The sequence below is a fragment of the Sciurus vulgaris genome (genome assembly GCF_902686455.1).
Source record: "Sciurus vulgaris genome assembly, chromosome: 9".
Classification (NCBI taxonomy): Eukaryota; Metazoa; Chordata; class Mammalia; order Rodentia; family Sciuridae; genus Sciurus; species Sciurus vulgaris.
Window position 1 is genome coordinate 33627422 of NC_136469.1, and position 13444 is coordinate 33640865.

General features: G+C 38.5%; 1 protein-coding gene across 3 annotated transcripts in view; it reads left to right on the forward strand.

Moving 5' to 3' along the window:
• Positions 1–3057: 3057 nt before the first annotated feature.
• The window catches only part of GUCY1A1 (guanylate cyclase 1 soluble subunit alpha 1), a 55314-nt gene continuing 44927 nt past the window's right edge, over positions 3058–13444 (forward strand). Inside the window, exons 1-2 of one of the 3 annotated variants that reach the window (XM_079152923.1) lie at positions 3058–3664; positions 4046–4119. The gene's annotated coding sequence lies outside the window, so the exon portion shown is untranslated. Of the gene's footprint in view, positions 3665–3711; positions 3913–4045; positions 4120–13444 lie in introns of those variants that run through there. The other 2 variants (XM_079152924.1, XM_079152925.1) reach the window with 2 other exon arrangements.

The following is a 13444-nucleotide window of genomic DNA, read 5'->3' on the forward strand; positions in this document are numbered from 1 at the left end:
CTGCTGGTTTCTTATTGCAGCCTTAATAGGTACTCCAATAAGTGCTTAATACTGCACAAATCTATTATCTTACAATTGTGGTAGTCAGAAGTCTGAAATGAATCTCACTAGACTAAAACGAAGGTGACGGCAGAGCCGCTTTCTTTTCTGGACATGAAAAGGAGAATAATTTTCTATCCTGACCTAGCTTCAAGAGGGGCCATGCATTCCTGGAAATGCTTCTCTATCCTCAAATCTGGTAATTTCTGGTCCAGTCTTTTTCACTTGTATCACTGACCCTCTGTCTCTGTGTCCCTCACCTACATCTTTATTTTTAAAGGACCATTCTGGTAACATCGGCGCCTCCAGGTAATCTGGGATAATCTCCCCTCTTTCAAGATTCACTGATTATCAATTCTAATTCCTCTGCATCTTTGATTTTCCCTTTCAGCACACAGCAGATTCACAGGTTCAGAGAATTATCCCGTAGGGGTCTTTGGAAGGCCATTATTGTGCCCACCATTCTACTTACTGCTAACAAACACCACGCATGGGGCAAAATATAATGGACAACAGGTTTGCCACCATCACAATCTCTTTAAATTTGGATTGCTTCAGGAATGTACATGATAAGAATTGAAATGTATGGACTGTAACCTCAAATAATCTGCTATTCCTAACTAAAATTTCACATTCCGAAAGAGACATTTTGGAATGCTAATATGGCCCTAGTCATTGTTAATTACAGTGCAAAATTTATCTAATCAGATGTGTTAAAAATAGTAATACTAAGAAGAGAAAAAAAAAAAAAACAGAAATTAAGAGGTAGAAGTGTATCTTATCGTCCATGTTCGATAAGTTATCTCCAGTTGGGAAATAGTATAGTCAGTGGTTTGTTTATTTAAAAATAAAGAGATGTCTCTCAATCTCTTAGCTCCCCTTGGCTTATGAACTTATTGTGGTACATGGAATCAGTAGAAATGAATCTATTAGTCCTCTTACTTTTTTTGAACAGGTATGGCAATAGTAACCTCCCACAAAAAATGCACATGATAGCTTTAAAATCCCTGGATTTAGAAAGACTCTCATAACCCCTTTTAATGTTGAACATTCTTAATGAATTGATTTCAGATCAGTGCTTCTCAGACTTTAAAATGAATAAGGAACCCCTGAGGATTGTGTTAAAGGAATATTCTCATTTGGTTGGTTTGAGGTGGGTTCTGAGGTTATGTATTTCTAACAAGATGCCAGGTCATGTAAATGTTGCTAATACACAAGCCACACCTGGAGTAGTAAAGATTTAGATCACATCTTTGGTGCCATTGTTGCTTTATCTGTTAGTGTAAAAATATTGTACATTTGAATATTTTTGCAGTGTAGTCAATTGTAGGTACAGAAAGAACAAAGCATCTTGAAAAGAGACACAAACATTGGGCGCTTTTCAGCCAGACACAACAAAGCTACAGAAGTGGGGCTTTACACTGAATAATTGCCCCGTTAACATATGTGTTAGGTAGTCATGATGACTTTTCTATCCTCAAAAAGGCAAAGCTGGAAGGCTTTAACCTACATGTCAATCATGACAGACAGATGACTCTGGAAGATGATAAGTACTCAGGTATTCGTTTATGCACTCAATAGTCATTTCATTGAATCCCTATTACAAACCATGTTCATTACTTAGTTTGTGAAGATTATTTTCCTGATATCAAGAAATTTTTACTTCTTTATTTAGATTTTAATGTTGTACTTATGAGGATTTTGGTGACCCGTAAACTTTGGCATCAATAGAAGCAGAAATGATTGGATTAGGCAAATAATATTCTAGAATGAAAGTGATAATAAGAGTAATGTCAACAGGGGAATAAAACAACACTAAAAAGTTTTTATATAAAACCACAACTCATAACAATTCAAGGGCAAAATAGAACATCTGGACCCAACTAATTTCCACTATATCTTCCTCTACATTATTATTTTTTTAAGTATCAGGGATTGAACTCAGGGGTGCTTAATCACTAAGCTACTTTTTAATATTTTTATTAAGAGACAAGGTCTTGCTAAGTTACTTAGGTTCTCACTAAGTTGTTGAGGCTGGCTTTGAGCTCACGGTCCTCCTGCCTCAGCCTCCTGAACCACTGGGTTTACAGGAATGACCATCATGCCTGGCCTTATGTACTTTTCATTTCTACCAAATGGGGTCCCTCTCTATTTGCTGACTTTCAATGCTAAGCCTTCCGACCTTGCACCCTTTGCTCAGGAGTTTTTCTGTGTTAGAAAACAAAACAAAAAACAAAAACAGCTTCTGTTTCATCTTTGGCCAAATATGAAAAAAATCCTTCAACATCTAACTTTAATGCTGTTCCTTTGGAAGCTATTTAATCTGTCTGAAGATAGCTCTTCCTCCTCTAAACATTCCTATCATTTACTTAAAAACATGACCGATCCCTTTTATTTTTAAGTGTATTTCTTTTTAATTTTCCTTTTAGGTCTTAAGTTTGAGTCTTCTAAGTATGAAGGGTCTACTGTTCTGTAAGAGAGTCATGGATTATAGGTAAAGGAAGTGTCTGAGATGGCAGAAAACAAACAAAACTAAAAATGCAGCCTGACAACTCTGAAATTTTGCCTGATTCTAAGGCAAAAGTTTTTGCAACTACCTGCTTTTGTATTGCTTTTAAATTCTGTTCTTAACTTACTTAAATCCCTTTTTTCCTCTTATTCTGACTGATGTTTGTCATGAGGTGAGTATAGTAAACAGCGCTAAGAGAATATTGTACAAATGCCAAGAGCCTAAACTGGGACCAAACTAAATGATGGACTTGGAAAGTCCACAGAGGAGGAGATAACCATGAACAATCTGTCTCAGAATTCCTAGGCTTGAAATGGATCCCAAAGAGATCAGGATCCAGGATCAACTCTGACTGCATAATGAACAGCACCACTGGATTTTTTTTTTTTTTTTAATCAGAAAGGCAACTCATAAAAACATCAACAACAAAATACACTTAAATACATGTATTCTTAAATACATTAAACACACACACACACACACACACACACACACACACACAAATAGAACTAATTGTCCTGAACCCAGCAGAAGCAGGACCTTCTCAAAAGAAGACAAAATTTCTCAAAAGATACAAATTTTCTGCAACCATAGACTCACATTCACAAAGAAGTACGTTGGCTTCAAACTTGAAAACCAGGACAAGGAAACCATCCAAGCATATATCAACTTCCCAGCAGAAATGCTGGAGTTTTTAATTATGGAAAACTCCAGTATTTCCCAGCCAGTGCATGGTGGAGAAAATGTTTTTGTTTTTGTTTTTAAGCGTGCCAAATGTTCCTCGAGTTCCCTCCCTCTTTTTCCTTTCTCTTCCTCTGTCTCCTTCCCTTTGGTGTCAGTCTCCCCAGAGTAATTTCTAGGCTGACGATTGGGCGGCTGACTGCAGAGACCAGGACTCAGTTCCCCTGACCTAGTCTGAGAATAGTGGGTGGGACTCAGCGCAGAGTCAAACCACCATCAGGTTCCTATGCAGAGTTTTTCTACCCGCTTCCTGAACTAGATCCTGAGGCAAAAACCAGCGAACAGCCTGGGGAGGAACTCCTGGCAAAGGACACCTGCGAGGGAGTGTGTGCTGTCTGCAACTGAGTGACCCAAGCTCTGCGAGACTTCACCATGGTGGGTTTTGGCCCCCACTTTTTCTTTTGCAGTTCTATGGTGCAGAGAAGGAGAGGAGGCGGGGCAAGGTCTCAAAAGAAGTCGAATGTTGTAGGGAAAGGAACCGCTAGGGATCCTTTGGGGTCATCAAAGAGAGATAGCGACTTAGGAAGAAGCAAAGGCTGGAGCGGATTGTTTTAGAGTAACGTGAACAATCGTGTCTCCTAGGCACGTCGCGTCCCGCCTAGCCTGTTGAGCAGGTTGCAGAAGTGAGTCCAAGCGTGAGCGCCTCGGCTGTATGTGCAGTGCGTGCACTCGCGCGGGGACCGACAGGTGCCATTGCAGGGACCCCTCTGGCACCCACTGCCTCCCGCCTCCGACGCTCTCTTTCTCCGTTCACAGTGCAGATTTGCAAGGCGTACCCTGGAGCTAAAGGAGATCTGGCAACGCAGTCCGGAGGTCTGGGAAAGCACTAAGTAAGTGGTCGCGACGTAGCCACGCGGGTCGAGGCTCCGCAGAGAGGCGGCGGGTCTCCTGGGCCCCTGGCCTGGGCTCTTCCTTCTTCCCTTCCTGGGAAGATTTCCTTGCGCTCCCAGCTGCCCAGCCCCAGGGAGCCGGGGCCCAGTTCCCACGCTGGGGAGGAGCGAGGAAGCAAAGGAGACGACGCCCGGGTGTCCGGCTCAGGGCCCCGGGGACCCGCGGCGCCCGAGGGAGGAGCAGTGACCGGGTGGGCGCGTGGCCGCGCCGGCGGCTGCGCTGGCGGGGCCGGGCCGTGAGAACGTGCGGAGCGCGCCAGGCAGCTGGTCTCCCACAGCCCGGGCGCCGGGGCAGCAGAGCCCTTGCGAGCCGCGGAACTCCCCAGCCTCCCGCTCACCCGCGGGCGATCCCTGGCAGCAGAGGGGCTTCTTCTGGACCTTAGAGCCATCCGGGACTGCGGGCCGCGCTTGGGCTTTCCTCCAGCCTGCAGGCTGCAGGGTGGGTAAGCGGTTCGCCTTGCTCCTGAGCTGCATGCCGTTGTCATCGTATTGCCTCCAGAAAGCAGCCAGCAAACTTCCAGCGGGTTGCTCAAGGGCTCCACCAGTGTGTGAGTGTGTGTGTGTGTGTGTGTGTGTGTGTGTGTGTGTGTGTTACTGCTTAGCAGTCTTATTTCTGTTTTTATTACAACGGTGGCACAACGGTGGCACTTTGGAAAACGTTGGGTAGGGGTCATCATCGATTTGCCTCTGTGTGAGAAGCCTGAACCAGGTCTGCTGTGACATTTGTGTGAAGGGTCTGGCTTGTAATGTGGTCATGTGATTTCAGAGTATGGATTTCATGCATCTTTCCTGCGCTCACTGGTTTTCACATGTTCCTTTATTTTTGCCTTTGATAAATAGTTTACATCTTCTAAAGTAAACCAGAATATTGTACAACTCATTTATGATGAGGTGACTCGTTGAAGGTATCTTGGTTCTTATGATATTAAAATTTTAAAGAGGAAAGATTTTGTTTTTCTCCTGAACTTCATTTATAGCATATCATTAGTGATTTTTTTTTAAAGGATCAATCCTCCAATGGTGATTTCATTAAATGTCTATCTACTCATTAGAACTGGTCCTGGTATAAATATGGTTAACATCTCCCTTACACACATACACGTGATGGAGCATTTGATGATAGTGATTTTTATATCTTGGTTCATAATGTAAAAATAATGTGTTGCTTTTTCTAAAATGGATATATATATGTATATATATATATACATATATATATATATATACATGTGTTTTTTGGGAGTGATCACTTTATTATGAACAGTGGTAGAAATCATAATAGGAACCCTAGCAATGTTGCAGTTCCAAAGCAAAGCTTAATTTGTCCAAAAGTCATCTAAGCTGGAGTACTTCCTCAGTGAAGGTTGAGTAGGTTCTTTTCTTTGTTCAGTTATTAAACATCTGGGTCTATAGGTCTATTTTAAGGGATCGTGGAATACTGGAAATTGTTCACAAACATTTGAGTTGCTGTATTTTTAGGAAGATAGCACTGATACCCAAAAGGAACTGTGACCCATTATAAAAATAAGAAGCATGAAGTTCAACCAAGCAGGCCATGCTGTTTCTTGTCAAAACAACAGACTCTACATAAAGATTTCGGACATAGACTAGTAGGAAGGAGTAAATGTTTCACATAATATAGACTCAGTTGTAAGTTTTAAAATACATCAGCAAACTTATTTCTTGTAAATTTTATTAAGTAGGAATTTGTAATGAGGAAATGGGCATCTTTTGTTCCTTCTTGTACTGTAGGATCTTTCTAGTACATATGGAAAATAAAAATGATTTTCTCTGCTTGAAGTCCTAGATTTGATATGGTGCTTCATAGTGCAAGAAAAATAAACAACCCTGTAAAGGTCTTCTTTCTCGATGTTCAGGTATAAAATAACATATCTGAGAGAGTTTTCTGTCATTTGAGGATAAGGAATGAGACAAACTATTTTCTTTCTCTCTGGCAACAGACACACCCACAAAGAAGTGTGGAAACTTCACAATGCTGTATACTTTTATCTCATAACCATGCTTATTAGATGATTTTAAGACATTTTGAAAAACTTTTCTAATTAATATATTTCAGTATAAAATTAAGTGATAACATCACAATTAAATTTTAGGACTAATACATCAATAATATTTTCTGTACTAACTTTTAATAATTTTGTCAGATTTTTCAAACAAAAATCAAAACATCTAAATGTTCAGCTAACACACTTCTTGACACATTAAGATATTATAAAATTTCAAATTTTATCAAAAAATCATGCAAGAACAATCAATTTATTGTATTTATATTTTTTAACAATTAATGACTGTGTGCAAGAGTAGAATATGCTTTCCTTTTTACAGGTTGGTGTAAGGTAGCATGACATGTAACCCAAAAAATCCCAGATTCATATTTCTTCAGAAGTACATAAATATCAAAATAGGCCTAAGAATTAATCTCTGCAAGTTAAGAGGAAATGGGAAGAAGCAGTGTTTAGCAAAACAAGCTGAAATGTATGTTATCAATGGGGAAAAAATATGATTCAGAACAACTTTCTACATGTCAGCTTTACTAGGAAGTGGCTTGGCTTTTATTTGCTAAGATATTCAATTTGTGGCACTGTTTTTATCCCACTCAATTAGAAATATTTATCCAAGCAACTTTCCTTAAACATGCCTATTTATTACTTTCCTGCGTCTTAGTAGAAACAAACACTTTCCCTTCTAAAGCATCGGTAATTGCAATAGTTTTTGTTTCTAGATCTCTGGATTTCTTCTGTGTCAAGTGCCCTGTAACAGTTTCTTTGAGTGTCTCCATATTGACTTGATATATAAAGAGATTTGGCTATCTTTAGTTCTTTTATTAAACCCATTTATATGCCTATCGACTATTTCTTTTTAAACTCATGGCTGGTGTCATTTTTTGGTCATCCTGAGTCAGATACGATTCTTCTATTTTCTTTCAAAACAATTTGGAACTATTGCACCTATTTCATACTTTTTTCCCTCTTGCTTGAGTCCAGGTTAGCAGGTTTCCTCCTCCTATACCTAGGGGAAGGAGCTTATAGAAGTGAAGAATTATTTGGGTTTTTCCTCAGCCCACAGTGGAGAAGAATACTACTTTTCAAACTTGAGTGGCTCTTGGGGCATGGTTTCCCTTACCACAAAAATGCGACTCTCACTGACTCTCACTGCTTGTAGTTATGACTTCTCTTACCTGGCATGCCTTCTGGCCATTAATAATCTTTTATTAACAAAAACCCTCCCTTTTGTAAAATTGAAGCCAACTCAAATTAATTAATTCACATACCAACTCCTCTGCTCACATAGTAAGAATTAGCAGGAAGTCGACACAAGACAATGGTGTTAGGAGGGAACACCCTGGGGAAGGGAAGTCAGGCCAACTCACTACTTATAAGGCTGGAAATTTTTTTTTCTAGATCCAACCTATCTTCATATCCTCTTTTGTTATACCACATTATTGAAAGTACCTTTTAAAAAAGTCTTCATTTCCTGCCAAACTCAAATTTCCCTCAGTATGACTATCCTTGGATTCACAGTGCTGGAAGACTTCCATACCAGGTGTCTCATGAGCTGAATTTGGTCACTCTCTTTATTCAAGTAAGGGTTTTTGTGCCTTCATGCTACAGGTTATTTTGTTCGGGAATACAGTATAAAGCACAGCATTTGTTTTGCGAGGAGCTCACACAGACTATTATGACCTGCCTTGATCATGCAGAGACCCTTCCTATTTACTTTGCAGTCTGTTAACTGCTTGTAAACCCATTGGCATTTTGTCACCACCCTCTAATTACTCTTTTTCCTTTTAAAATTTATACCCTTCACTATTTTACCTTCACCCCTTTGCCAGTGTGTATTGGCCTTTCAAACTTTCCACCTTCCTGGAGATCTAAAATAACCAAAGTTTTTCTTTCTACATTGATCTGCCAGTATTTTCAGGGCTCTGTTCAGCTTCTAGGCATTTGACTTTGACTCCTTTGAGTTTGATCTTCACTTGCTCTGCTTCCCTTTGGGGACCTTCTGGCATCCTCCCATCATTGGGCCTTCCCATCATTTAGAATTGTCCCAACTGAAAAACCTGAGTTCTGACCACAACCTCTTATCCTTTCAAAAATTTTCCCTACTTGTCACCACCTCTCACCTACCTCTCATTTTTGCTTCCTGGAGACCTTTATTTTTCTAATGTTTTCCTTTCATTATTACATGCATCTGGGATAACAATTTTAACTCTGCTCCAATCTTCAAATCTCTTGCTAGTAAACCTGTCAGAACCTGCCTTCTGAATCTCAGCTTCAATTTAATGTCTGCCTTGCCTTCCTTGCTGTGGATTTAGCTGGACAAAGTACGTGACTACATCTTTTGGTCAACTACAAACTAATTCACTCCAACTTCAGTTTAAGGGAAGAGTAACAGTGCTATGAAGTTATTTTATTCTTTCTTGGTTAATTCTGCATCAAATGTCCATAGTGCATATTCTGGATTTTTACAGACTTTCTAGTTCATTTCAGTCATCCTCAAATTTCATTATTAGCAGATAACCATATTCCCTAATTCACAGAGACTGTTAAGGTCAATTTGGACAAATTATTTGTCAACAGTTATGTTGAATATAGTGGGGCATTTATTTGGCCAGTTCTGAGTATTCCTAAATTAAATTATAATATTTGTCTCCATAATATTCATATCCTACTTTAACTACGTGGAATACTTATGCAAAAGTCTTTTACATATAGCAAGGCTCAGAGAGTATTCAGTTCTTTCAACCCATTCTTACACTTGGGTTGAAAGAATCTCATTATCAGCACAGATTTTCTCCTTTGAATGTATTTCAATTTTTCTTAAAGTGTGATTCCCAGAGCTGAAGAGAGAATTTTCCTGATATCATTGGATATATTAGATTATCTCCTCTGGATAGTGCATAGTAAATCAACCTAAGATCTAATCTAATCTGACTTTCCCCCCTCTTTTCTTATACCTCCTCCCTGCCCTGTCTTTGTCTCTCTCTGCATTCATACTGCAGTGTTTAATTACACATCTTTGTCTGCATTCTTCTGAAAATACATTTCTCCCTGATTTTACATTTGACTACTTCATTTTGGACTTAAAAATCATACTTCCTGCAATTAAATGTAACCTTTAGATAACCTATTATTCCAGAAGGTCAAGATCTTTTTGAATTTTGATTCCATAATGCAGATGACCCATTTCCCTAATTTAGAGGCATTAACACATCAGTAGATAATTAATGCTTTCATCCAAGTAACTGTGTAAAATGCTGAACTGGAAAGACATTTGGCATGATCTTAAACACCTTCTTCCTGCTTTGGTTAGCCCATGAATTAGTCCTCTTTATAAGACTGTTCAACCAGTTGCATAGTTAAATAATTCTTTTCTTGGAGATTACATTCCTTTGTGTGGCCGAAGAGTATACTGTGACAGACCTGGTGAGATTCCTTACTGCAATGTTTCCACTTTCTGCACAATAGATATTAAGTTACCTTATTGAAGACAGAAGAGGTAACACTAAGTTATAATGACATGTCCCTGTGCTCTCCAGTGACTTGTGGGTAACAGCACTTCACTTTTTTTTTTTTTTTTTTTTTCTTTGTTTGGTACCTGTGATTGAACCCAAGGGTGCTTAATTACTGAGCAATATCCCCAGTCCTTTTTATTTTTTATTTTTGTTTTGAGACAGGGTCTCTCTAAGTTGCTTAGGGCTTTGGTAACTTGTTGAGGCTGGTCTTGAACCTGTGATCCTCCTGCCTCAGCCTCCTGAGTTGCTGGAATTATAGGTGTGAATCACCATGCCCTGCAGCACTTCACATTTTGAACACTCACATACTATATTTTAAGAATCTTATTAAAATAGTGCCTGAAATTAATGTCAACATCACTGGGCTTGAGTTGGTGGAATCCACCTTCTATGTTTTGAAAATTGAGGCTCTGGCTAGATTCCTCCTTCTCTGACAATCCTTCTCTTCTTCATAATTTTAAAGATGATTTTAATAATTCCCTCATTTTATCCACAAATGCTTTCAGTGATTTGTAGTGTAATTTATCCACACTGATGGATTGAAAATCAATTCAAATGTTTAATATCATGTCTATAACATGATAACTTGCCTTTGTTTTAATATTTGTTCTGTTTTTAATCAACATGAATATTTTCTTGAGATGAAACAAAATGAGAATACAGTAGGACAGCCTATCTGATCATGTACTACGAATTGAATTTCTTCATTCCCCAAATGAAGTATTCATCCAAATACACCTTTTCTGTATCTAATAAAAATGCTATCATTACTACTTTGTCAATCAGAACAGAATTTAAAGGACTTTTGTTTGATTGTTTTTGTAATTTTTAAAAACTCTTGCTTGTTTTATGTTTCATAGTTGATGATTCTCCTCTTAGACAATGTGCCACTCTTCAGTACTTCTCTCAATAAAGTTTATTATGGATTGTGATTTCCACTGGGAGAGATACAAGCTACCTTTATGACACAGTCTCTGTGTGTGGCAGGAAACAAAAGCAAGACCTGGTCTCAGGATTATGTTGTCAACACCTAACAATGAGCTTGACATGTCCAGGACAGTTGTAATAGGTTCTAAGGAATTCAGAAGGGAAGTGATCCTTCAGGATGGAAATATGGATGAAAATATTCCAGAGAAGATTTAGGGCATAGTTGAGATTTTACAACAAGCCCAGAATAGGACCCTTACAATTTAAATTATAGAGAATAGGAGGAGAATACTCCAAGCAGAAGAAAGAATAGGAGGTTTTACAGGGAACAGAGGCGTGGTGTGTATGTGTGTGCCTGTGTGTGTAACCAAAGTATGGAGACAGAAAAAGTAACACCAAGTCTTTCCAATTCAGCCCTTTGAATACTCTTTTCTTTTTCCAAGATGGGATCTCACTTTTTTGCCCAGGTTCTTGGGCTCAAGCTATATCCTCTTGCCTAAGCCTCTCTCTGGAGTAGCTAGAACTACAGGTGTTCACCACCACACCAGGTGGAAGCATTCCCCTCCTCTTTTTCTAGCTTTTTCTTCTTGCGCAGTCTGTGGGAGACCCACCCCTACCCATCCATTAGATGGCTAACTCAGCTCTATGCCTCAGAAACTCTCTGAATTTCCAGGTCTACCTTGAATGCTTTTCATGCAACCTCTTATACTTCCCCTACTGTTTTGTTATACTTTATTATAAATGCATGCTGAATCATCTGTTTTTACCACCAGACAGATGCCATATGGGAAGAGGTACCATTTTGGTTTAATTCCCTATTCTATGCAAAGACACCTAAAAGAAATGTTTGTTGTCTCTCAGGAAGCACTCAATTAAAATGTGTACTATGATATGGACCTTCTTGGAGCAATGAGATTACATTGGGGAATATTTGTACAACATATTTAAGATAAAAGGAGTTATATTACAAGAAGATAAGAATGTTGAGTGAGTCTTTTATATTAGATAATGTGGAACCATATTATGCTTTTTTTTAATTTGGGGGAACTGATATATGACATATGCATTACTTTTAATCAGATCTTTATAAATCAGTTCAAACTAAAGTTCGATATGCATTTGGAGACATAACTAGAAAACTATTTGGCATCCTTATCCTGTGTCTTAGTTCATTCAGATTGCTGTAACTAACAAATTACCATATACTGGATAGCTAATAAACAAAAGAGATTTCTTTCTTGTAATTCTGGATGCTGGGAAGGCCAGGATCAAGAACCTGGCAGATCAGATGTCTAGTGAGAGCTTACTTATGCATAGATGGACAGATGGCCATCATCTTTGTAAGGTGGAAAGGAAAAGGATTTCTCCAGGGTTCTTTTCATAAGGGCAATAATTCCATTCATGAAGGCTCTATCCTCATGACCTGGTTACCTTCCAAAGGTCCCACCTCCAAACACTGTCACACTGGGTTTAGTTTACAAACTGTAAACTTGCCAGGAAACACAAACATTCAATCTATATTGAATCTATGTGGAACAGAGTAGTCATCCTTGAAGTTATGAAACTCTAAGACTTTGATTTTATGTGTTTTTACTAGAAAATATTATTTTATTAGTTTCTTTATACATATATGTTTATACATACTCATTCAGTGCAATTGTTTGTTTAGCTCAATTGTCAATCATTTTTGCAGCTTCATATGTGCTGTAAGTAGTTAAATTGTATGTGCTTTTTATTATAATAATCCCCCTTATTCATGGTTTTGTTTTCTGTGGTTTCAGCTCCATGCAGTCAACTGCAGTCTGAAAATATTAAATGGAAAATTCCAGAGATGAACAACTTACAACTCTAAATACTTTTTATGGCAATATATCATTATAACTGTTTGAGTTCATTATTAGTAATCACTTAATATGCTGTTAATCTCTTAATCTCTAATTTATAAATTTAACTTTATCATAGGTATGTATGTATAGGAAAAAACCATAGTATATGTTGGGTTTGGTACTATCTGCAGTTTCAGGCATCCACAGAATACCTTAGAATTTATCCCCAGGGATAAAGGGAACTATTCTGCTAAATTAGCAAAACATAGGACAGGTAATTTCAATATTCCATCAGTATAATAAGAACTTTTAAGAGTTTATTTGTGAGTATAAAGCTTAATCAATATAACTGTGCAAAGTATTTAGAAAGTTGCAAATGTAGCAAGGAAGAAGAATTGGATAAGCACTGTAAAATTGTCAATACTCCAGATGTCAAGATATTCTCACACTGGATTGGAGCCATACAGTTGCAAATGTGATTACAAAACACTGTCTTTCTAGTGGAAACTCTTAAGGTAAAAATTCCATTTTTTTACTGTTTTAAAATATTTGCAATCACTAACTATAGTTAACATTCCCCCTTGTCCACCTTCTACCCCACATAATAATTTAAGATGCCAAAAGCTTCTATTTCTGGTTCTTTTCTGTGGCGGCTGGCTCAGAGTGGTTCTAAAGCTCTTGTTATGTAGTCCCATGCTAAAATATTCAGCAGGAGTGTGTAGGAGAGTTGTAGTTTTCCTCAATAAGAGCTTATATTTTGCTTGGAGAGCAGATTGTCCTAAATGAAGTTGCTGCCTTTCTTCTACCCTTTTTTCTCTTCCCTGAAGGTAAGAATTCAACTTGACTTAAACTGGTCACTACCTACAGCTGGTGTGGCCAAGAACAAGAAGGTCCCATGTGAAGGGCATCACCAGATCACCTTCCACAGAAAGCTTGTCCCACCAGTCGTGCCCTGTGCCTGAGTTCCTTTGGGTTGGTC